Below are 26,304 nucleotides of genomic sequence, written 5' to 3'. Positions count from 1 at the left end.
GGTCATCCTGTTCGTCCTCCGACGATGTCAACGCACCACCCATCTGGCAGGTGTTGGTGTGAGGGGTTGTGCAGGGTAGGTGGGTGGGTCCTCGGACTGGGGCTGCGGTTTCGTGTCGGTCTGTCCTCTGGCTTGGCGGTGGTTCGTGGAGGGCAGGGGTTGCCCTATGTGACGCGGTGGCCTCCTGCGTGGGTGAGGGCTCTCCCCCGTGGAGCGCACCTTGGCACCTGTCACAGGCTGCTGGCTGCAACACGCCTGGTTTGAAGGGTCCTGTTTCCCCCAGTGTGGGAAACTGACTGCGTTGAACCTAAAATCAAACACTTCCTCTTTTGACAGCTGCTTCAGCTCATTAACTGACCACAACGAGCAAGTAAAGTGCTCTCAAGTGAAACCCCGCTGGCTTTAATTGCCTGCGGGATTCCCACCAGCGGGGCTTTCGCGCGCAGCCCCGCACATCAGCGCGGTACCCGGAAGTGGCCGGGATTTCGTCCGAATCCGGTCACGTGATCGGAGATCGGGATTTTCGGGGCCCCCCCGCTGGAAACCCGCAGGTAACCCGACCCTAAAATCGAGCCCCTGGTGTCATAAACACGGAACATTTTTAATCAAGTCCTAAAATACCATCTGTAAAATGAGAACGGGAGACAATTCAACACATGCAAAACACAAAAACCTTTTAAAGGTTTGACTGTCTCGGTAACCATATTAGGATTTCCTTCAGTCTGAAACAGAAAGTTATCGTTTCATTAATGGCGATTGGAACAATTATTCATCTTTTTTACAGAGCTTAATGAGTTTTGCATAATTAATACAATGAACTGTTTTGTAAAGGTTAATTCCCTGAAGGGGAGTCGAATCCTCCACCTGCATTGAACATATTTTGATCCCGCTGTTCTCTTCTGCGTTTTTCCTATCATAATTTACAGAGCTGAGTTTCCGCAGTGTAGCGGTTATCACTTTTACCAAATATACAGAAAGTTCAAGGTTCGAAATCGAGAAGCATCATTTTGCAAACGTTCTTCATTGAAAATAAATCAATTCAAACGGTGGAAGACTTAACTTGGAGGTTAAATATGAATAAAATACCATATCACACAGCCACGGTATATTTTTTCTTTCTCTGTACAGTTCTACACACAGTCCAACACCACACAGATACCGGCAGTATCTCGACTTCACTCCCGTTTCCTGCTCTGAAGATGCGGAAAGCTCCTCTCAAAGCTGCACATTTCGACTGGTTTCAGTTGATCTGTGAGAGAACATTCAAGGATCCCGCAGCGCTGCCTCCCTTAATAATAGGTTGTAACCGCATTTCAGCCGCGGCAACAAAGCCATCAGTTTTTCTCTGTTCCCCAGCTGCCGGATTGAGTGAGGCCGCGACAAGCAGCAACATTGAGGCCGCCTGTCCGGCCCCGATCTCTCCAATCTCTCGCTGCCGGTGGAAAGCAGCAAATGCATCCTCAGGCATCGCATCACTGCACCTCACTGGGAAACAAGATACCACGGCCCGGTCAAATCTCCCCATTGAAGGGTCCTCAAAATTCCCACATTTTTCATATCATCAACAAGGATATAACTTTTCGACATTTATGACATGCCAGGGCTTGTTCGGTGCAGTGTGGATTGTTGCCTGAAAACCAGACAATGAGAGAAGACAGAATACGCATTCTTCCCTTTAAAACAATCAACCCAGAGAAAGACTTCAGCTTACATGAAACTAAAGCCCATCAAAACCTTGCATAAATTATCGCTACTAACTACTAAAGCAGGAAGGTAGCAATCAATGCAATTATGCAAACCCATCAATACTTCACATATACAATGGCTTTCAGTTCAAGACTAGTTACGGGGACAGGACGCCAACAATCACCTGAAGAAGTACACCATAATCAGACAAAGAACTAACCTTGTTTTGGATTCAGATAAGAAATTCGAAAAAAAGTATAACTGGGCCACCAGTTACGGATTATAGAAGTTTACAACATGGAAACAGGCCCTTCGGCCCAACATGTCCATGTCGCCCAGTTTATACCACTAAGCTAGTCCCAATTGCCTGCACTTGGCCCATATCCCTCTATACCCATTTTACACATCTAACTGTCCAAATGCTTTTTAAAAGAAAAAATTGTACCCGCCTCTACTACTGCCTCTGGCAGCTCGTTCCAGACACTCACCACCCTTTGAGTGAAAAAATTGACCCTCTGGACCCTTTTGTATCTCTCCCCTCTCATCTTAAATCTATGTCCCCTCGGTATAGACTCACCTACCTTTGGGAAAAGATTTTGACTATCTACGTTATCTATGCCCCTCATTATTTTATAGACTTGTATAAGATAACCCCTCAACCTCCTACTCTCCAGGGAAAAAAGTCCCAGTGTATCTAACCTCTCCCTATAAGTCAAACCATCAAGTCCCGGCAGCATCCTAGTAAATCTTTTCTGCACTCTTTCTAGTTTAATAATATCCTTTCTATAATAGGGTGACCAGAACTGTACACAGTATTCCAAGTGTGGCGTAACTAATGTCTTGTACAACTTCAACAAGACATCCCAACTCCTGTATTCAATGTTCTGACCAATGAAACCAAGCAAGCTGAATGCCTTCTTCACCACCCTATCCACCTGTGACTCCACTTTCAAGGAGCTATGAACCTGTACTCCTAGATCTCTTTGTTCTATAACTCTCCCCAACGCCCGACCATTAACGGAGTGGGTCCTTGCTCGATTCGATCTCCCAAAATGCATCACCTCACATTTATCTAAATTAAACTCCATCTGCCATTCATCGGCACACTGGCCCAATTTATCAAGATCCCGTTGCAATCCTAGATAACCTTCTTCACTGTCCACGATGCCACCAATCTTGGTGTCATCTGCAAATTACTAACCAGGCCTCCTAAATTCTCATCCAAATCATTAATACAAATAACAAATAACAGTGGACCCAGCACCGATCCCTGAGGCACACCGCTGGTCACAGGCCTCCAATTTGAAAAACAACCCTCTACACCCACCTTCTGTCTTCTGTCGTCAAGTCAATGTTGTATCCAATTGGCTACCTCACCTTGGATCCCGTGAGATTTAACCTTATGAAACAACCTACCATGCGGTACCTTGTCAAAGGCAGCTGAGATTCGGCAGTCAGCCCTTGAAGTCCAAACAAAGGCCCTAGCAGGGGAGAAGTTACTGTTTGCATTGCAGACTCTGAACCAGGAAAGGGTGCAGTTAGTGGGAAAGCATAAGAACCAGCAGGAATATTTACAGTGTCAGGTCACTGAGGCCAAGAACAACGAGCTGAGGTTGCGGGAAAAAAATGCCTACCTTGCAAGTCAAGTAAGAGAGCAGGAGGAAAAAGTAAAAGGCTTACAGGCAGCCTCTCAGATAATGAGCGCACAGAGGTTTGAGGATGCAGACCATGGCCCCTGCCAGAAGCAGATAGAGAGTCTGAACCTTGTTCCAAGGACGGCAAAAGGCACGGTGTGCCTCATAAGCCCTAGTGCAGCCCAGGCCGACTTAACAGGGAACCTGGGGAGAACGGTTCAGACACCACAGGTCGTGCCAAGGGACGACCCAGTTGAGGAGCAGGAGGGCCCACGACCAACAACCGTAGCGCCAAGCTTTAGCGAAATCTGGCAGGAGAGGAGGGTGGAATTAGGGGCAGAAGCTGAGGAGGAAAACTCCCAGCAAGATAGGCTGGGACCGGGGCCGATGTGCCCGGGCCGATGTGCCCGGCCCGGCAGCAATGGTTCGGCCCGCCCGCTGATAACAGGGATGAGGGACCCCTCCAAAACCAGTTCGTAGTTCCCCACGACACCTAACAGCTTAGGGCCATGGTAATCCATTTAACTAAACTTCCGACAAATGGGGACCTCTCGGTCCACTTCAGGGAAGTGGAACAAGCAGCAAGCATCAACGAGTGCAATGATGCTGAACAGGCCAAAATGCTGCTATTCATCCTGGAGAGTAAGCTCTTCCAGTCCCTCACTGACCAATGTAAGATGGGACAGTGTGATTATGGGGAGCTCAAGGAGGAAGTTCTTGAGGCCATGGGGATGAATGAGGGAAGTCCTTTCTCCCGGGTGGAAAAAACAGTGCAGCTCGTCGGAGAAATCCCGCAGGCTCTTGCAGACAGGTTATGGCCGGTGTATAGGAGCGCATGCAGTGGGACGCTGAACCGAGCCAACCTGGACCAGGATCAGCAGGCCCACTGGCTCCGTTGCCTGGTGGCAAACAGCTTGCCACCGGTCAGGGCTGCGGCAGGAATGTGGTTTGACCCAAAGAATCCCATGACTACCAAACTCACAGTGGTCAGACAATTGACCATAGCTTATCGTGATGGTAAAGGAACCGATGCACACCCACCTAAAGGGAAAGTGCATGAAATGAAACCCGGCCAGGGTAGGAAGGAGTGGCATCAGGAAGGGAATAACCCTTCCAGCACAAAGCTCAACTGTTATGGGTGTGGGAAGGATGGACACTGGAGGAAGGAGTGCAAGAATCCTCGGAAAGATAACAAGGGAAATAATTCCTCAACCCCAGCCCAAAAGGCAGAGACAGGAATCCCTCCCGCCACGGTCGAGTCATTATTGGACGCCATGAGAACCCTATTGACTGGCCCAGGGAAGGTAGCAGCCACCACCGGCGCTCTGACCCCATCAGCCCTATCCAACCCACAACCCAGACTGGAGCCAGCACAGCCTATTTACGTGTGTTCCCTTACCTTCGACTTATGGAAGAGACCCCTCGTTGAGATGGAGGTTGAAGAGGTAAAGGGGGCCTATCTGATGGACGCGGGAGCATCATGAACCGTGACCCATTCAGCTAACCCCACCACCTCACCTCTACCTAACGGGTTCCCTTACAGTCGGTCGGGATTCACAGGTAAAGAACAGGCTGGCTCATTTTCCATCCCGCTGAACATTCGTTTAGGAACACTCCGCTCTAAGTGGACCTGTGTCCTAATGAAGTGGGAAGTAGAGGGTGGAAAAGGGATCCTGGGAGCCGACTTTATTGTAGGCCACGGGATCCTAGTGGATTTGAGGAATCACTGCCTGTGGGGGGCAAATACAGGAAAGGAAGGCGGAGTAGCAGTCATCCCAGGGAAACATGGGAAGGGGACCCTGTGCACCATGAAGCCTAAAGAGGGTTATAACCTCGAACTCATGGTCAGCAATACCCCAAGGGAGTTCCAGGCATTTGTGCGATCCCACCTAGCCACATTTGCCACACACAAACACGACTGTGGGAGGGTCAACGGGTTCGAGGTCAGTGTAGATGGGGACCCTATGGCCCGACCACAAAAGCAATATAACTTCCCCAGGGAAGCGGAGCCAGACATGGAAGCAGCCATGTCCTCTTTAGTGAAACAGGGCGTCCTGAGACCGATAGCCACCCACATGAACTCTCCGCTGTGGCCGGTTAGAAAACCGGACAACTCCTGGAGGGCCACAGTGGAATATCGGGTGCTCAACAATAACATCCCAGCCTGTGCACCCACGGTAGCAGCTGTTGCCGACCTGATAGGAAGTATCCCAGCATCCGCGACCACATTCACGGTGCTGGATATCTCCAACGGGTTTTGGTCCATCCCTTCAAGGAGAGAGGATCAGTACAAGTTTGCCTTTACCTTTAAAGGGCAACAGTACACCTGGAACTGTCCGCCTCAGGGCTTCCACAATAGCCCCAGCATTTTCCACCAATGCATGGCAAACAATTTAAAGGGCTTCAGCCAGCCCAGGCAGCTGGAACAATACGTGGATGACCTGCTCCTATTCACCGATTCGAGAGAGGAGCATGGGCCACTTCTGGCCGAACTGCGGGACTGCTCGGGCAGGAAGGTTTTAAAGTGAACCCAAAGAAAGCACAGATTGGCCAGCAGGAGGTGAAATTCCTGGGCCTGACAATACGCGCTCGGGAAAGTGCCATAGATAAAGCTAGAAGGGAAGCAGTACAGCAGTTACCAGTCCCCAACACAGTCATGGGAGTGAGATCGTTTCTAGGGCTAACCGGGTACTGCAGAGACTTCATTGAGGAATTTGCGGCCACAGCAGCCCCTCTGCTCCGACTCCTGCATCAGGGAGTGGAGTGGGTTTGGGATGAGGGTTGTCAGGCAGCATTTGTCAGGCTCAAGAAAGATCTGCAGACCGCACCAGCTCTGGTGGCCATAGATGGAGGGAAAGAGTTCTTCCTGGAGGTAGCAGCCAACGGGGACAGCCTGAGTGCTGTGCTGCTCCAAGAGCGTCATGGCAAGCTGAGACCGATGGTCTACTCCTCCAGGATAGTCACAGATGTGGAGAAGAGCTAGTCCAATTGTGAAAGGCACCTCTTGGCCACATATTGGGCTGCGAAAAGAACGCTGATCTTCACAGGCTCCTCTCCCATCACCCTCCTCACCCATCACACGCCCACCCAGATGCTCCTGGACGGGAGAATCAAGGATGGGACAATGAGCAGTGCCCGCATTGCTCGCTGGACCCTGCTTCTCTCAGAGATGGACCTGAAAGTAAAAGGGGTCTTCGAGCCAAAGCTCGCAGCTAACCTGGTATATCCTGGAACAGCCCACCGGTGTTCCATAGAAGGGGTTTGGGAAGTTAACATAGGTTTACGGGCCGGGATACACCCCACAGGCCGTGAAATCTATGTGGATGGCTCCAGTACAGTATCTGCTGATGAGCGCCTCACGGGGTGTGGAGTTTATGACCCAGCGGCAAACCTTGCCCTGGCAATTCAGCTCCCAAGCACCATGAGCGCCCAGCAGGCTGAACTGTCCGCGGTAGTATACGTGGTTACACACCCCGAGATCTTGCCCACCCCATACACGATTTGCTCGGACAGCATGTTCACATTTAATTCGTGTACCGAGTACCTGGCCATCTGGTCCCGCCGCGGATACACCTCCGCTGACGGGAGACCCCTCACAGTGAAACCCTTGCTGGAGAAAATCTTAGCAGCAGTGGGGGAGGAAGGGGAGGTTTTCATCCATAAGGTGAAAGCCCATTCCTCCGCAGAACCCCGGAGTGAGGGCAACCTGCAGGCCGACGTGCTAGCTAAGAAGGATGCCCGCACATGCACTTTCTGGGACCCATAATAGTCCAGTCCTGTAGCAACGGTCACGGGTAGGAATGGGACTCAGGGGAGTGCACGGGTAGCTCTAACCCCGAACCTTAAGACGGTCCAAACACAAGACCCCGTCCTCAAGACAGTCCTCAGTGCAGTGGCAGAAGGGAAAAGGGTAAAAGGCCCTTACAGCACAGCAGCCCTCTTTGTAAAGGAGGGCATGCTGTTTAAGGGAGAGCAATGGGTAGTACCGCAGCAGCACAGAAGGGAATTGCTTCAACTGACCCATAAGGGTCCAGGAGCGGGGCATCCCGGGCCTGAGACCACCTGGCAGCGGGTGGAACAGGCAGGATGGTGGCCAGGACTCAGGGAACATGTCCGCGAGTTCTGTGCCAGCTGTCTGGTGTGTGCTGCTAACAATCCTGACCCACACATCAGGAGGGTAGAGGGACCATGGCAGTCGATCCAGGTCGACTACATCGGGCCCCTACCCACCGCCCAGGGAGGCTATAATTACTGCCTAGTCCGGGTGCATGTGTTCACAAAGTGGGTAGAAGCCTTCCCCAGTCGAACAGCCAGTGAATCTGTTAAGGTGTTCAAACAGCCAGGATCCTGGTCAGGGAGGTGTTCTCACGATGGGGGCTAACACAGTACGTGGAGTCCGACCAAGGGAGCCACTTTACCGGGCAGGTCATGCAGAATACCCTTATGGTACTTGGCATAGAGGGGAAATGGCACGTTGCACACAACCCACAGTCCTCAGGGATTGTAGAGTGGATGAACAGAACCTTGAAAGAAAGGCTGAGGAAAGAGACGGTAAACTCACTAGAAAGTGGGTAGAAGTCTTACCGTTGGTCCTAATGGGGATCCGAGCCAGCCAGTCAAAAGGCACGGTGTATTCCCCACACGAGCTCATGACTGGTCGGGTTATGCGGACCCCCACCCATGTGCTAGCCCCGGTGCTCACGGAGGGTCAGCTCAGAGAGGTGAACCGGGACAGCTTCGTCAGGAATCTGTTTGAACACCTTAAACAGGTTCACTGGCAGGCTGCGAGCAACATGGGAAAACAGCATCGGAGTAACCGACTGCTGTTAGAACCCCGTACGCACCACGAGTGGGAAATAGGGGATCAGGTTATGGTTAGGAATTTTGCTCGGGTTGGCAGTCTAGAACCATTATACATGGGGCCCTACAGCATTTTCGATAAGGCAAGCCCCATGGTATACGCCATAAAGCTGCCTAGGCGCACCAAATGGTTCCACATTAACCAATCTAAGTTGTTTAAATTCGAGAGAAGGGAACAGCCAGTTGGGGCAAGGTCTGAGGATAAAAATCCTCAGCCTGCAGCAGGAGCAAACTCACAGACTGCGTAAGCGGGTGCAGAGGCTTGTTTTAAGGGAAGGGCCATCCCACCCACCGTTTGGGACACTCCCCCGCTCATCTGGGACTCAGACGAGGTGGGACCTGAGGGCAGAGTGTTACCTGCCCCTGACACAGGTTTAGAAGAGGTACAGCCTGAGGATAGGAATCCCCAGCCAGCGGCAGTGGAGATTCCACAGACCGCACAAGAGGGGACGGTGGCTCGAGTTAAAGACTCACCAGCCAGAAAACCCCGAACCGCCAGAGTCCCTGGAAGGCCCCCACGAACGCCACGGCCAAAGAAACCGTGGTCACCAGCTCCCCAGTATAAAAGGACAGCCCCTCAAGTCAGGGATCGATCTCAGGACAGAGGTCCCCAGCCAGCAGCCGCAGGCTGCGAGGGACCAAATGTACAGGACAGGGCTGCCACACCGAAGGGAGTAGTGTGCTCTATCCCGAACAGGGATTAGCCTGGCCGCCCGGTGACGGGCGGCGGATGTACATAGCTTCTGTTATTTAATTTTGAGATTGGTAAGTTTGGGTGTTTTAGTTAAATTTTATATAAGGTGGTTGGTGGTTTAAGTATTATTGTTTAAAAATGTTTGTATTGAGTCGAGGTCGCAAGACTCGACTCTGCTTTACCCAAGCCAGCGAATCTGTTCGGGACCTGGCTATATGCTCTTCTGTCTCCCTACAGAAGGGATTTCGATGGGATGGGGGGCACACTCCTACTCGCCCTGATAGGAATGGCCGCTGGGAGACGAGGTGACGTGGAGGTCTCCCACATTTTTGGGTGCTCAGGGGAGAGAGCACCGGTTGTGATTGCGGGGGGCAGCGAAGGTAACGTGGATGAGATCACCACCTATTCCCATGTGGGAAGATGGCCAGGGTGGCTGGAATCTAACTCCACCCGATACTGCAGTCAGATCGGGTTCACCTACGGGGAGGTCTCCCTCCCCTGCCCCAGTGTACAGGTTGTGGCCTCACAGGTCGGGGTCACTGAGGGGAAACGCGTGTGCCTGACCTGCAGAGGACAGATTCCCCTGGGGAGGTGGTGGTGGCTCAGCAGGCTGAGCAGAGACATGGGGGACCGTACAGGTGACTGGGAGCGACTGGGGAACGACACCCATCGGATCATTACAGGGAACCATCGGGGTTAAGCGTGTGCTGGGACAAGTGGTGGAAATCGGAATAGGAAATCTATGTCTGCATGTAGGGGTCGCGGAAGACCTGCCCCATGGGCGTATCCATTCTCTTTTCCGCAGCATGTCTGGACAAGGGGAAGGGGGTGGAATGGGATTCCCACCTACACACTTGCATAACCCCATCCTCTCCAGCCGCAGTTAAGGCCACTGAACTCGAGGCACGCGCCCGAAAGGCCCTGCCCACGGCTCCGACAGTAAGGACACATATGGAGAAGTGCCCTGCAACCACCAAGGGACCAGGGAATGGGCTGGTACTAGTTCCGACCGAAAAGGTGCTATACCAGGGGTACACTACGCGGTAGCTTCCGTGATTCTAAACCTCACAGAGGTACACTTACCTGAGTGGTCTCCCGAGGAGACAGAACATCTATACCAGGCCCTGTTAAGAGAAATGTTCTGGAAATTCTACGCGTTCGATTTTGCCAATGTTGACAAAACACAACTGTACACCACCTACACTGAACACTTTAGCAATGCGGGGAGACAAAGAAGGGGAACCTGGAATGATGTTTTCACAACATATAATACAGGATCCTCTGTGATAAACAGTCTGGATGACATAGAATTGCAGACACAAATAAACGGTTTAAAAACACAATTATGAAAAATCTTAACAAAGGAAAACATAGTGTTAGGCTCAGAGATACACGAGAACTGGGCCATGACGGTCCATTTAAAAGAGATTATTGCTGAGTTGGAAAGGCACGCCAAAACAGTGAATGCACTCATTCGAGAGGATAGGAATGCATCAGACCAGGCTGCACAGCATGAGGTGTGCGTGCTGTTCGGGGCATGGTTGCTGGGCGAGGGCCGCAGCAACCTGGAGGATTTAAAGCAGGGTTTAGTCTCCTCCTGGATCAGCAACAAGCACCTCGCAGCCCTCCACCCATTTGACAATTCACTAAGCCCGTGTCAGTTCCGCCTGAAGCATACCCTGTCCCAGTAGATTGTGGGCGCTCCAACCACACCATCATGGGTATCGTAGTGAGGATGCCGGACCTGCACCGATATATAGGGTGGAGAACATTGGAGCCATTCAAGGGTGGTGCACACGTCCGTTTCGCAGCGGTCCCACCTTATGTCATAAAGTGGGAGCACATGATGACAGGTACAGACATCTCTGGGTGTCGGAGCCAGGGTGCACACGTAGTACTGTGTCCTCGGCACTTGAATGCCTATTCCAGACCACAGTGCGGGTTTAAAACTGCTGGTGCACGACCTATATACTGTACCATGGAGGTAATGGCACAAGGCCATGTTCCACCACAGGTAGCACATATAGGGGGTGGGACATATTGTGTCACCACAAGTGGGCCCCACTACCAGCTTGGACAGCACACCTGGTGTCTGGTGAGTGACAGCAGTTTTTGTTTCAAAACCGAGGCAGAAGTTCAAGTGGCCCAGGAACGGATTGTCCCCATTCCTGAACCCTCCACTGTTCACCTCACTGTTAGGGAAAACATTACCAACCTGCAGTTATGTCACACATGTCGGTTACGAAATTCCCCCTCTACCAGAACATCTTACTAAACTACTAAAAGCTGTAGAGTTATCACAAAAGCATTTCTATACTTTGGAACAGAAAACACACGAGATAGAGGGAGAGATTCACGGTATCACAGTCCCGCCCTGGTGGGACATTTTCAAAAACATAGAGGTCCCTTCATGGGTCAGAATGGCTTCCCACATCCTCGTGATTTGCCAGCTGGGAATAGTGTTGTACCTGTTGTGCTCTCAGTGCAAGGGAAAAGGCAAAATCCGAGAGTTCCAAAACGAAAGGACCTGGAAGAAGCATTATGCTAAGGTGGAGAGAGACACACCTGTTTGAACATTTTTTGTGTGTTCCTGAATAAAGATTGTTGTTTTTTTTGTGTTCGGTTATTTTTAAGAAAGACTTTTACGTGTTGTTTTCTTTTAATAAAGATGTATGTGCACCAAGTGGGCTGTTGGACCCCCTCCATGTTTGGATGTATGTAAATAACTGTATTTTGCCTTTGCATGCTTACGCACCCCACATTTTTATAGAATGGGGAATGTATTTGTCATGAGATCTTAGACAGGTAATTACAGGGGAAGATTGACTATGGAGGATCGGGAATTTTGCTCACCTTTTACCAGCGTGATACTTGAAGCAAGGTTTAGGTATCACAGGGGGGACTGAAGGTTTCTCAAAATTCCCACATTTTTCATATCATCGAGGATATGACTTTTGGACTTTTATGGCAGAGGACCCAACTGCTGGGTTAAATATGGATCCCTGCAGACAGGAGTTTAGGCCCATGAGGGCCTGCGACTGGACCTGCCCGGGCTTGTTGGGTGCAGTGTGGATTGTTCCTGAAAACCAGACAATGAGAGACGAGAGAATACGCATTCTTCCCTTTAAAACAATTAACCCAGAGAAAGACTTCATCTTGCAAGAAACTAAAGCCTATCAAAACCTTGCATACATTATCGCTACGAACTACTAAACCGGGGAATGTAGCAATCTATGCAATTATGCAAACCCAACAAAACAATGGTTTTCAGTTAAAGACTAGTTACGGGGACAGGAAGCCAACAATCACCTGAAGAAGCCCACCATAATCAGACAAAGAACTAACCTTGTTTTGGATTCAGATAAGAAATTCGAAAAACAGTGTAACTGGGCCACCAGTTACGAAGCACGGGGGTGGGGGCGGTGGGTTTGTTTTGGAGCAGGTTCTAAGCAGTTCTGTTTTGGAGCAGCAGTTTTGGAGCAGGTTTTTAGTTGGTTTTGGAACAGGTTCTAAGCAGTTCTGTTTTGGAGCAGGTTTTAAGTTGGTTTTGGAGCAGGTTTTAAACAGCAGTTTTGGAGCAGCAACAAGGCACAACCGCAGCCCTCCACGAAGATCGTCCAACCACAACTGCGCCTTACCGCACCAACAGACTCTCTGCAACTGAAGAACCTTCGCAGATTCCACAGACCAGGCCCACGTGGGGATGGCAGGGCCCAGAGGACACAAAGAGCATACCCGAAAACTGCAACCGGCTTACCTGGCTGGATTTCGAACTGTCAAGGAACCCTGTTTGGTGAGCATGATCCCCGACCTATCCTAGTTCAATTTAGTTAGGTTTTGGGGGTGGGACAAGCGTAAGGGGATTAGTAGGGTGATTTTCCCTCGTTATGCCGTGTGTTCCCCATTCTTAACTAAGTGTACTTTGTATGTCAGTATAATCTCAGTGTTATCCTAATGTTATAAGTTCATTTATGACTTCAATAAACTCAGTTTTTTGTCTTGCACCAAAACCAGTTGTCTGCTGCACTTTGTCACAACCCCCGAATAATTCCAAGGTCTAGAACCCAGGGAGTGGGAGAGATTCGGACCGCTCAGAAGTCAGAGGTGAAGCTGACACACACCACCACCCCCTACACAAATGGAAACATTTTCTCCACGTTTACCCTGTCAAACCCTTTCATTATCTGAAAGTCCTCCATCAGGTCACCCCTCGGTCTTCTCTTTTCCAGTGGAAAGAGCCGCAGCCTGTTTAAACTTTCCTGATAGATATATGTTCTTAGTTTTGGTATCATCCTAGTGAATATTTTTTGCACCTTCTCCGATGCCTCTATATCCTTTGTATAATATGTGGAATAGATCTCGACACAGTGTGGTCTTAACAAAGTTCGATACAAGTTGAACGTAACTTCCCTAATTTTCAATCCTATCGCTCTTGAAATGAACCCCAGTGCTTGGTTTGCCTTTTTAAGGCCATTTTAACCTTTGTTGCGGCTTTTATTAATTTGAGAATCTGTAGCCCCAGATCCCTTGACTCCTCCACCCCATTTAGACTCTTTTTAACCAAGCAGTGTGTGGCCTCCTAAATCCTCCCACCAAAATGCACCACCTCACCCTTATTTATATTGGAATTCATTTGCCAATTTCACGCCCATTCTGCAAGTTTATTAATGTCTTCTTGCAATTTAACCCATTCTTCCTTTGCATTAACTGCACTCCCCAATATCGCAATGCCTAAAAATTTTGAAATTGTACCATTGATTTCCGAGTCGAAGAACAGTGGTCCCAGCACCGATCCCTGTGGAACATCACTTCCCACTTTTTGCTAGTCTGAGTAACGACCTTTAACCCCTAATCTCTGTTTTCTGTTTTGTAGCCAGCTTGCTATGCATTCTGCTACCTGTCCCCTGACTCCACACGCCCTGGTCTTAACCATGCGTCTACAATGTGGCAACTTATTGAAGGCCTTTTGTAAATCCATATATATATTACATGTACTGCTTTACTCTTGTCTACTCTTTCTGTTACTTCGCCAAAGGATTGAATAAGTTTAGTCAAACATGACGTTCCCTTTTGATACCCGTGCTGACTACTCTTTATTATGTTTCACTTTTCTAGATATTTTTCTCTTTCATCTTTGAGTAAAGATTCAAGTATCTTTTATTCCCACCAACGTTGAACTAACTAGTTGATAGTCCCCTGGGCTTGTTCGATCTCCCCTTTTTGTTTTAGGAATAACATTACCTATCCGCCAGGCCTCTGACACTATTCCCTTTTCTAGTCAATGTATTTATATTTGCAATAGTGCCTCTGCTATCTCTTCTCGAACTACTTTTGATATGTATTGATCCACTTTCTCCAGACCGGAGATTTTATCCTCTCTAAGTTTGATTAGTTTATAAATTAACTCCCCCTTTCTTTCTTAAATGTCTTTACACCTTTTCTGATCTCATCTTCTAGTGTCCTGCCCACCTTGTTAGTCTCCTCTGGTAAATATTGAGGCAAAGTAAGTATTCAACACTTCTGCCATTTCACTGTCATTATCTGTGAGTTTATCTTGTGTATCCCTTAGTGGCTCAATTAATTTGGTAAGTACCCTTTTGCTATTGATGTGTCTGTAGAATATTTTATTATTTCCTTTTATAATCCTTGAGAATTAATTTCCTAGTTTCTAATTGTTTTCGGAATTGTTTTTCGACAACATTCCTAACCTCTTCCAATTGCCTTTTGCCCCAGAGCCTGAGCCCTCCCTGAAAGTCTGAAGGCTCCCCCAGAGTCTGACTCCTCCCCCACAGCCTGACTCCTCCTCCAGAGCCTGACTGCTCCCCCAAGCCTGTCTCCACCCTCAGAGTCTGACTTCGCCCCCAGAGACCGGACTCCGCCCCCAGAGAACTGACTCGCCCGCACAGTTTCTGACACCTCCCCAATGTCTGACTCCTCCTCCAATGTCTGACTCCTCCTCCATAGTCTGACTCTGCCCCCAGAGTCTGACCCCTCCCCCAGAGCCTGTCTCCTCCTCCAGAGGCTGAGTCCTCCTCCAGAGCCTGATTCCTCCACCAAAGCCGGACTCCTCCTCCAGAATTTGACTCCTTCCCCTGAGCCTGATTCCTCCGCTTGCCTCAGTTTCTTTGACTTTGTTCAGGCACTGTACAGACGCAGAATCTTACAATCATAGACTGGTTACAGCACAGAAGGAGGCCATTTGGTCCATCCAGCCGGTGCCAGCTCTTTGTAAGAGCAATCCAGTTAGTCCTATTCCCCCGCTCTTTCCCTGTAGTCTTGCAAATTTAAACCCTTCAAGTGTTTATCCAATTCCCTTTTTAAAAGCTGCAATTGAATCTGCCTCCACCGTCCGATCAGGCAGCACATTCCAGATAAAGAACACTTACTTCAAGTTAATTAAAAGGTTCCATCTGGCGGACAGAGAGAGGAAATGTTTCTCTCTTGCGGCTGAGGCCAGAACGAGAGGTCATCGATATCAGATGGTCTCTGATGTGGTGAGAATGTGGAACTCGCCACCACGAGGAGCAGTCGGAGCAAACAGGACAGATGGATCAAAGGGGAAGATGGAGGAGCACTGGAGGGGAGGGTGATGAGGTGGGGAGGGAGGAGGCTCGTGTGGAGCTTCAACTGTGGCAAGGACCAAACGAGATGAGTGGCCTGTTTCCCTGCTGTCGACTCGACGTAAACATCAATCCTGCTGCTGCACGAAAGGCAGACTGAATTTGTGATTCGCAAGATAAGAACTAAAAAGGTAGAGGGGGCATCTGGATTTGAACCAAAGACCTCTTGATCTACAGTCGAATGCTCTACCACTGAGCAACACCCCCCACATCTCTGACAATTTCTTACACACACAATTTAGCGGAGCTCACTACATGGCAGTCACCAATGTTGATACAACGAACCTGAATGGAAGCTTCATCAGTTATTCTGGGAGTCAGATAACTACGGCAATCAGAAATGTTTCATGAATGCAGTGAGTCACACTAATGTGTACAGATGCGATGTACAACCCAACATGGACAGTCTTTTCACGAAGCATCAGTGAAAACATTCTTACCACAGAACGCCGAACTCGAACCACCAGACAAACGACACCTGAATTTCAACGAGAGATTTCTTCAGTTATAATCCAATGCTCCCTCACTGTGCTGTGCTGTGCTCCCAGCTCTTTAGATCGTTGCGGTCAACACAAGAAACACCAGATTCAATGTGCAGTTTCACAACATCATGCGATCGGTGCCATACATGGAAGTTTACAGAATATCGCACCAATGTAATAAATATTCATCCAGCAGGCATCAGGCAAGTGTGGACAGGTGAGGACAGTGTGTGAGGTGAATGTAACTTGTGTGAAGTCAATATGCTCGTTTGCAGGTTGCGGAACAGAAATGGGTCTCAATGAATGGAAAAGTGTGTAAATTGCAGAATTCACATCTCGGCCATGAAATAAAGTGGAAAATGCTAAAAAGTCTCTTTTCATCCATCGGATGCAAGCAGAAAGTGCTGGCGACAGGGTTGTGGCCTTCTTTATCAATCATTATTTTAAACCTTATGATGTTCTGATCGCTATTACCGAGATGGTTCCTTTCACTGACATTTCTTATCTCCTCCGTTTCACTTCCCATTACGAGATCCAGCAGTGATTCCTCTCTTGTCTGCCTGTCTTTGTTTTATCATTTCATCACTCCAGCCTGCTCTCCCTGCCTCACTCTCCCACTCAAACACTCACTCATTCACTTATTCACTCACACATTCACTTATTCACTCACACATTCACTCATTCACACACACACTCACTCACAAACTCAATCATTCACTCGCTTACTCTGTCGTTCACTCACTCATTCACTAACTCACTCACTCATTCTCTCATGCAATCACTCGTTCACTCACACACTCAATCACTCACACTTTCACTGACTCCCTCACTCACTCTTTCACTCATGCACTCACTCACTCACGCATGCACTCACTCACTCACACATTCACTTACTCACTCACTCACTCAGGCACTCACGCACACACTCACTCACTCACTCAGTCACACTCACTCACTCACTCAATCTCACTCACCCACTCATTCATTCTCACTCACTCACTCACTCAGTCTCACTCACTCCCACAATCGTTCCACCCGAAGAGATTGAGAAAGACATAATTAAGACAAGACCAAAGTGATAAATTGTAACAACGCTCCTTTTGAGGGGATCAGAATGGAACTACGTCAGATAAACTGGAAAACATTTTGACAGACAAAGCGATAGAACAGCAGAGGCAAATGTTTTAAACGGAGATCAGGAGAAATATATTCCTCAAAAAAAACGTGAACAAACTAGTCAATAATGAAACACCATTGGGTTGCCCATCCCCATATGTACACAATACATAAAATAAATAAAATTACATAATATTATAAAACGGTTATAGGGGCGTTGGAAGAGGTGAAAAAAAACGATTTACCAGGATGAAAGCAGAACTGAGAGGATATAACTATCAGGAAAGATTGAACAGGCTGGGGCTCTTTTCTCCAGAAAAGAGAAGGCTGTGGGGTGACCTGATTGAGGTCTTTTAGATTATGAAATTTTTAGGCATGGAGGAAATGTTTCCAATTGTGGGGGAGTACAAAACCATAGATCATAAATATAAGATCGTCATTAATAAATCCAATAGGGAATCCAGGAGAAACTTCTTTCCCCAGAGAGATGGTGAAAAGTTGGAATTCGGTACCTTAAGGAATAGTTGAGGCCAGTAGCTTAAATGCATTTAAGGGGAAGCTAGATAAAATAACGAAGGATAAAGGAATGGAAGGTTTGCTGAAAGGCTGACATGAAGTAAGGAGGAGGTGCACGTTGGAGCATCAGTGCCGGCATTGACCAGTTGGGCCAAATGGCCTTTTTCGCTGCTGCAGACTCAAAGTAACTCAACATGTTGAAGAATCCTGCAGCTGCAGGGAACGCAGACTCAGGGTCTGACTCACAACAGGATGAACTTTAAAAAAAGGAGAGAAGGGATTGGGATTTGAACAATAGATATTTTAATCTGCAGTCAAATGCTCTATCACTGATCTACACCCCCACAGCTGCGATAGCTTCTTGCACACACAAGGTAACGGAGCTCAGTACCTGGACGTCACCAATGTTGACGTCACCAACCTGAACAGACGCTTCATCAGTTATTCTGGGAGACAAACAATCACATCAATCAGAAATGTTTCATGAATGGAGTGAGTCACACTATTGCGTATAGATGTGATGCACAACCGCACATGGAAAGTCTTGTCACTGAGCATCAGTGAACACATCCTTACCACAGAATGCGGAACTAGAAGCATCAGATAAACGACACCTGAATTTCATCCAAATGTTTCTCCAACTGCAGTCAAATGCTCTCTTACTGTCCTCTGACCCCAGCTCTTTAGATCGTTGACGTCTACACAAGAAACACCAGGTTCAATGTGCAGCTTCACACGATCATGCTAACAGTGCCATATATATAAGTGTACAGCATATCGCATCAATGTAATAAGAACATAAGATAAGAATATAAGAAATAGGGGCAGGAGTAGGCCATACAGCCCCTCGAGCCTGCTCTGCCATTCAATCAGATCATGTCTGATCTTCGACCTCAACTCCACTTTCGCTTTCTATGCCCAAATCCCTTGATTCCCCGAGAGTCCAAAAATCTGTCCATCTCAGCCTTGAATATATTCAGCGACTGAACATCCACAGCCCTCTGTGGTAGAGAATTCCAAAGATTCACAACCCTCTGAGCGAAGAAATTCTTCCTCATCTCAGTCTTAAATGGCCGACCCCTTATCCTCAGACTATGCCCTCTACTTCAAGACTCTCCAGAAACATCCTCTCAGTAACCACACTGTTAAGTCCCCCAATCATCTTATATGTTTCAATGAGATCACCCCTCAGTCTTCTGAACTCCAGAGAGTATAGGCCCATTCTACTCAATCTCTTCTCATCCCAGAAATTAATCTAGTGAACCTTCGTTGCACCGCCTCTAAGGCAAGTATATTCTTCCTTAGATAAGGAGACCAATACTGTACACAGTACTCCAGGTGAGGTCTCACTAAAGCCCTGCACTATTGCAGCAAAACTTCCTGACTTTTTTTCCTCCAACCCACTTGCAATAAAGGCCAACATGCCACTTGCTTTCCAATTGCCTAATAAATTAGCATCCAGCAGGGATTCGGCAAGTGCGAAGAGGAGGAGCTCGTGTGCAAAGCAATGGTAACACTTGTTAAGTCAATACATTCAGTTGCAGGTTACGGAACAGAAATGGGTCTGAACCAAAATCACCAAACAAGGTGCGCAGTGGGGAAAGTAATAAATTAACTTCACCACAATAAGCTAAAATGACCCTTCAGTAAGGTGTTTCGATGGATTTGAACCAATAACTTCTCTGATGTACAGTTAAGTGTTCTTCTGCTGAGCTAAACCAAAACAGGACAATATTGAATGTTGCACCCTTGTTCAAAAAAGCGTGTTTGGATAAACCCGGCACCTGCAGGCCAGTGAGTTCAACCGCAATGGTGAGGAAGCTTTTAGAACGAATAATCCAGGACAGAATTAATAGCCACTTGGACAAATGTGGACTAAGAAAGGAAAGCCAGCACAGATTTGTTGAAGTCGAATCGTGTTCAGCTAACTTAGAATAAAATCATAGAAATGTTACGTCACGGAAGGGGGCCATTTAACCCATCAATTCTGTGCCAGCTCTGTGCAAGAGGAATCCAGCTAGTCCCAATCCCGGAAGCCCAGCATATTTTTTCGTTTCAAGTACTTATCCAGTTTCCTTTTGAAGGCCATGATTGAATCTGCCTCCATCAGCCCCTGGGGCAGTGCATTCCAGATCCCAATCACTCGCTGTGTAAAAAAGTGTCCTCATGTATTATGTACCGATGTGATCCACAAACAAGTGTTCTTTTATTATTGTCCCGATTGTTCTTCTGTTCAGAGGAATATATTTCGAATGAACTCTATTGGTCTCCGTTTTAAATATTTGCCTCTCCTGTTCTACCTCTTTGTCCGTCAACATTTATTGCAGTTTATCTTCCATAGTCCCATTCTCATCCGCTCAAAATGAGCTTTGTTCTAATCTATCACTTTGGTCCTTGTCTTACTTCTGTCGTTTTCAATCTTTTACGGTGGAGGAATTGAGGGAGGGAGTGACTGTGTGAGGATGTGAATGAGTGAGTTACTTAGTGAAGGAGTCTATAAGTGAGAGTGTGTGAATGTGAGTGAGCCTGTGAATGAGTGAGCGAGTGATTGAGTGAGTGTGAGATGAGGGCTGGGACGGCTGGCAGGATCAACGAAATCACAAAAGGGAGACAGGCAGACAGGAGAGGCATCGTTTCTGGATCCAGTCATGGCAAATGAAACGGATGAGATAAGAAAAGTAATCGTAGAGGAACATGTCGGCACTAGCGATCATAACATAACAGGGATAACAAGAATGATGGATGAAGAGGGCCACAAGTCTGTCATCAGCACTTGCTGCCTGCATTTTACGGCCAAAGATGGCCTTTCAGCATTTTCCACTTTTATTTCATGGACAATTCACACTTTGGTCACTGACAGCTTCTTATTTCATGGCCAGGATATGGATTCTGCAATTTAGACGCTTTTTCCATTCATTAAGACACACTTCTGTTCCGTAACCTGTAACTGAATATTTTGACTTGACACATGTTACAGTCACTTCACACACTATCTCCATCTGTCCACACTTGCCTAATGCCTGCTGGATGTGTACTTATTAGATTGATGCGATATTCTGTGCAGTTACCCAGTGAATCTAGTGTTTCTTGTGTTGACTGCAACGATCTAAAGAGCTTGGGACAGAGAACAGTGAGAGAGCATTTAACCGCAGCTGGAGAAACCTCTGATTCAAATTCAGGTGTCGTTTGTCTGGTGGTTCTCGTTCCACGTTCTGTGGTCAGGATGTGTTCACTGAAGCTCACTGACAAGGCTTTCCATGTTGGGTTGTGCATCGCATCTGTACACAATAGTGTTACTCTTTTCATTCATGAAACATTTTTGATTGCACTAGTTATTTGTCTCCCAGGACAACTGATGACGTTTCATTTCAGCATGGCGATATCAATATTGATGATGACCAGGTACTGAGCTCCATTACCTTGTGTGTGCAAAAAACCGCCTAGGTGTGGGGGTATAGCTCGGAAATATAGCATTTGACTGGCGATCAAGCGGTCTTTGATTCAACTTCAGGCGCCCCCTCTATATTTAAAATGTTTTCTGTATAGTGTCATACAGTAAGTCTGTTCCTGCAGCTGCAGGTTTGTTATTAACGGTGAGTTGCATTGAGTCTACATCACGCCATTTGGCTCAAGTGTTCTGTGCCAGCATCCAGACTCGTTCATCAAAAACTCTCCAAGACCCTTCCATTCCTTTCTCCTTCGTGTGCTAATCTAGTTTCCCCTTGAATGCATCGAAGTTATTTAACTCAACGATTCCATGTGGTAGCCAGTTCAACATTCTTACAACCCTTTGGGTAAGGAAGTTTCTCCTGAATTCCTTTTTGGATTTATTAGTGATTATCTGATACTGATAACCTCCAGTAATGGACTCCTCACAAGTGGAAACATTTTCTCCACCTTTACCCGATCTTATGTATCCCCTAGTGGTCCTAATAATCTGGCAAGTATACTTTTGTTATTGATGTGTCTGTAGAATAATTTACTATTTCTTTTTATAGTCCTTAAGAATTAATTTCCTAGTTTCTCATCTCTTTCTGAATTGTTTTTTGACATCCTTCCAAAACTCTTCCTATTCCCTATTCCCCAAACCTCTTCCTGTTCCCTTTTGCCTGACCAATCCCCCAGAGTATGACCCCGCCCTCAGCGTCTGACTCCTAACCCAGAGACTGGACTGCTATCCCAGAGTCGGATCCCGCTCCTAGCGTCTGACGTCTGCCCCAGAGTCTAACCCCTCCTTAGAGTCTGACTCCACCCACAGAGTCTAACTCCTCCACCAGAGCCTGAAAACTCATCCAGAGCCTGAGTCCTCCTCCAGAAACTGACTCCTCCCCCAGAGCCAGAATCCTCCCCCAGAGTCTGACATCTCTCAATGCCACAGTTTCTTTGACTTTGATCAGTCACTGTGCAGACGTAGAATTATAGAATCGTCGATTGGTTACAGCACAGAAGGAACCCATTTGTCACATCGATACCGTGCCGGCTCTTTGTAAGGGCAATCCAGTTAGTCCCTTGCCCCCGCTCTTTCCCCGTAGCCCTGCAATTTTAATCCCTTAAATTGTTTATTCAATTACCTTTCTGAAAGCTGCAATTGAATCTGCCTCCACTGTCCGATCAGGCAGCGCATTCCAGAATATAAAAACCTCCCTTAAAATAAATAATGGCTTAAATAAGGTGGACTGGGAGAGAGGAAATGTTTCCATCATGTGGGGAAGACCAGAAAGAGAGGTCATCGCTCTCAGATGGACACCAGTGTGATGAGAATGTGGAACTCGCCACCAGGAGGAGAAGGCGGAGCAAACAGGACAGATGGGTGAAAGGCGAAGATGGATGAGCACAGGATGGGGGACAGGGACGGAAGGGGAGTGTGAACGGGTGAGATGAAGTGGGGAGTGAGGATGCTCGTGTGGAGCATCAACAGCGGCATGGACCAAAGGAGATGGGTAGCCTGTTTCCCTGCTGTCGACTCCATATAAACATCAATCCTGTTGTTTGCAGGGAAGGACGGACTGAGTTTCTGATTCCCGAGATAAGAATTTAAAAGGAGGAAACTGGACTTGAAGCTGAATCCTCTTCATCTGCAGTTAAATGCTCGGTGATGATTTAATGCGCACACAAGATAACGGAGCTCAGTAGCTGGCAGTCACCAATGGTGATATAACCAACCTGAACAGAAGCTTCCTAATTTATTCTGGGAGACAAATAACTATGACAATCTGAAATGTTTCCTGAATGGAGTGAGTCACACTATTGTGTATAGGTGCGATGCACAACCCAACATGGAAAGCCTTGTGACTAAGCTTCAGTGAACACATCCTTACCACAGAATGCGGAACTCGAAGCAACAGCCAAACTACACCTGAATTCCAACCAGAGGTTTCGCCAGCTGCGACAAATGCAATCTCCCTGTGCTCTGCCCCAGCTCTTAAGATCGTTGCGGTCAACACAAGAAACACCAGTTTCAATGTGCAGTTTCACAACATCATGCTCTCTGTGCCATATATGGAAGTGTACTGAATATCGCATCAATGTAATAAATAATCGTCCAGCAGGGATTAGACAAGTGTGGACAGGAGGAGACAGTGTGTGAAGTGACTGTAAGTTGTTTTAAGTCAATACATTCATTTGCAGGTTGCGGAACAGAAGTGGGCCTTAATGAATGGAAAAGTGTGTAAAATGCAGAATCCCCAACCTGGCCAAGAAATGAGAGGCTGTGAGTGTCCAAAGTGTGAATCCTCCATGAAAAGGAAGTGGAAAATCCTGAGAAGTCTCATTTTGTCCGTCAGATGGAGGCAAAAATTGGTGCCGACAGGCTTGTGGCGGTCTTTCTCAATCATTATTCTAAACTTTGTTATGTTATGATCGCTATTGCCTAGATGTTCCCCGAAACTGACATTTCTGATCTCCTCCGTTACACTTCCCATTACTAGATGCAGCAGTGATTCTTCTCTTGTCTGCCTGTCTCTGTTTTATCATTTCATCGCATCAGCCTGTTCTCCCTGCCTCCCTCTCCAGTCAATCACTCAAACACTCACTCATTCACACACTAACTCATTCACTCACTCACTCCCACAATCCCTCCACCCGAAGAAATTGACAAAGTCATTAGTAAGACAAAGTAATAGATTGGAACAAAGCTAATTTTCAGCGGATGAGATTGGAAGTACGTTAAATAAATTGTAAAATATTTTGACAGACAAAGAGATAGAACAGCAGAGGCAAATATTCAAAACGGAGATCAATAGACTTTAGGAGAAATATATTCCTCAAAAAACAAACTAGTCAATATTGAAACACCATTGGGTTGCCCATCCCCATCTGCAGACAATACATAAAATAATAAAATTACAAAATATTATAAAAAGGATATCGAGGCATTGGAGAAGGTGCATAAAAGATTTACTAGGATGATACCAGAACTGAGATGAGACATCCATCAGGAAAGATTGAACGGTCTGGGGCTTCTTCCTCGAGAAAAGAAAATGCTTCGGCGTGACCTGATAGAGGTCTTTAAGATTATGAACATTTTAGACACAGAGAAAATTTTTCCACTTGTTGGGGAGTCCAAAACCATAGGTCATCAATATCAGATCGTCACTGATAAATCCAATAGGGAATTCAGGAGAAACTTCTTTTCCCAGCGATCGGTGAGAATGTGGAACTCGCTACCACAAGGAATAGTTGAGGGGAATAGTGTAGATGTATTTTAGTGGAAGCTGGATTAACATATGGGGAAGAAAGGAATACAAGAATATGATGATAGGGTCAGATGGAGCAGGGAGGGAGGAGGCTCTTGTGGAGCATCAATGCCAATATCGACCAATTGGGCCGAGTGGCCTGTTTCTCTGCTGTCGACTCAATTTTACTCAACATAAACAACAATCCTGCAGCTGCAGGGAAGGTCGACCGACGGAATGACTCCCAACAGGATGCAGTTAAAAAAGGGAGAGCGGTGATCTGGATTTGCACCAACGACATCATGATTTGTAGTTAAATGCTCCACCACTGAGCTACACCCCCACATCTGTGATGATTTCTTGCACACAAAACGTAACGGAACTCAGTACCTGGCAGTCAGCAATGTTAATATAAACAACCTGAAAAGAAGCTTCATCAGTTTGAATGTGCACAAACTCATCACAGATGTCAAGGTGTGGCTCAGTGTTAGAGCATATAACTGCAAATTACAAGACATTTGGTTCAAATCCAAACGCCTCCTTGCACGTTTAACTTCTAACCTTGGTAATCGTGCAGTCATTCTGCCTTCGCTGCAGTAGTAAAATTGTTGTTTATATCGAGTCGACAGCAGGGAAACAGGCCGACCAGTTTGGTTTCTGCCATCGTTGATGCTCCATAAAAGCATCCTCCCACCCGACTTCATCTCACCCGATCTCCCTCCCCTTCCGTTCATTTCTCCCTCGTCTGCTGCTCCGGCGAAGAAACATAGAAAATAGGAGCATATTCGGCCCTTCGAGCCTGCTCTGCCATTCAATATGTCCAAGGCTGATCTTCTATCTCAATACCATATTCCCGCTCTCTCCACATATCCCTTGATGCCTTCAGTGTCTAGAAATCGATCTCTCTCATTCTTCAATATATTCAGTGATTTCGCCTCCACAGCCTTCTGTGGTAGAGAATTCCACAGGTTCACCACCCTCTGAGTGAAGAAATTTCTCCTCATCTCAGTCCTAAATGTTCGACCCCATATCCTGTGACCCCTCGTTCTGGACGCCCCAGCCAGAGGAAATATCCTCCCTGTATCCAGTCTTGTCAGAATTTTATATGTTTCAATTAGATCCCCTTTCATTCTTCTAAACCCGAGTGAATACAGGCCGAGTCAACCTACTATCTCATCATAAGAGTCAGGCCCTGATGGAGGAGTCAGATTCTGGGGAGGGCTCTGGCTCTGAGGCAGGAGTAAGGCTCTGGGGTGGAGTCAGGCTCTGGGGGAGGAGTCAGTCTCTGGAGGGGGAATCGGGCTCTGGGGGAACAGTCAGACTCTGGGGAGGGGTCAGACTCCGTGGGAGGAGTAAGGCTCTGGGGAGGAATTAGACTCTAAGGGAGGAGTAAGGCTCTGAGGGAGGATTCAGACGCCGTAGAGATGTCCGGCTCTTAGGGAGGAGTCAGTCATTGGGGGAGGAGTCAGGCTCTGGGACGGGGGTCAGACTCTGAAGGAGGAGTAACGCTCTGAGGGAGGAATCAGACGCTGTGGAGGTGTCCGGCTCTTCGGGAGGAGTCAGTCATTGAGGGAGGAGTCAGTCATTGGGGGAAGAGTCAGGCTCTGGGACAGGGGTCGGACTCTTGGTGTCGGGTCAGACTCTGGGGGAGGTGTCAGATTCTGGGGCAAGGTTCTGTCTCTGGGGGAGTAGTCCGACTCTGGAGGTAGGGTCAGACTCTGGGGGAAGGGTCAGACTCTGGGGCAGAGTTCAAAGGAGAGGGGAGGGGGTCCGACACAGAGGGCCGTGTCAGATTCTGAGGGCGGAGGCTGGCTCGGAGGGTATAGTTAGATTTTAAGGGACGGGTCAGGCTCAGGAGGTGGAGTCATATTCTTGCCTATCAGAATAACTCATAAAGGTTATTTTCAGAATGGTGCGATCAATGTTGATGATGGCCAGGTAGTAAGATCCATTGCCTTGTGTGTGCGGAGCTGCTTGTAGATGTTGGGGTGTAGCTCAGTGGTAGAGCATTTGATTGTAGAT

The 26,304-nt window shown here is 47.6% G+C and overlaps 1 long non-coding RNA gene and 1 other non-coding gene across 2 annotated transcripts in view; both read right to left on the bottom strand.

Annotated features, from left to right (window-relative positions):
* The window catches only part of LOC137312864 (uncharacterized), a 1,008,715-nt gene that overhangs the window by 627,126 nt on the left and 355,285 nt on the right, over positions 1 to 26,304 (bottom strand). The window lies entirely within an intron of this gene.
* Positions 15,630 to 15,701, bottom strand: trnay-gua (transfer RNA tyrosine (anticodon GUA)). Its single transcript has one exon. It is a non-coding gene; the product is annotated as a tRNA-Tyr (tRNA).

Source organism: Heptranchias perlo, unplaced genomic scaffold (assembly GCF_035084215.1).
Source record: "Heptranchias perlo isolate sHepPer1 unplaced genomic scaffold, sHepPer1.hap1 HAP1_SCAFFOLD_44, whole genome shotgun sequence".
Taxonomy (NCBI): domain Eukaryota; kingdom Metazoa; phylum Chordata; class Chondrichthyes; order Hexanchiformes; family Hexanchidae; genus Heptranchias; species Heptranchias perlo.
This window is presented reverse-complemented; position numbering and strand designations above follow the sequence as displayed.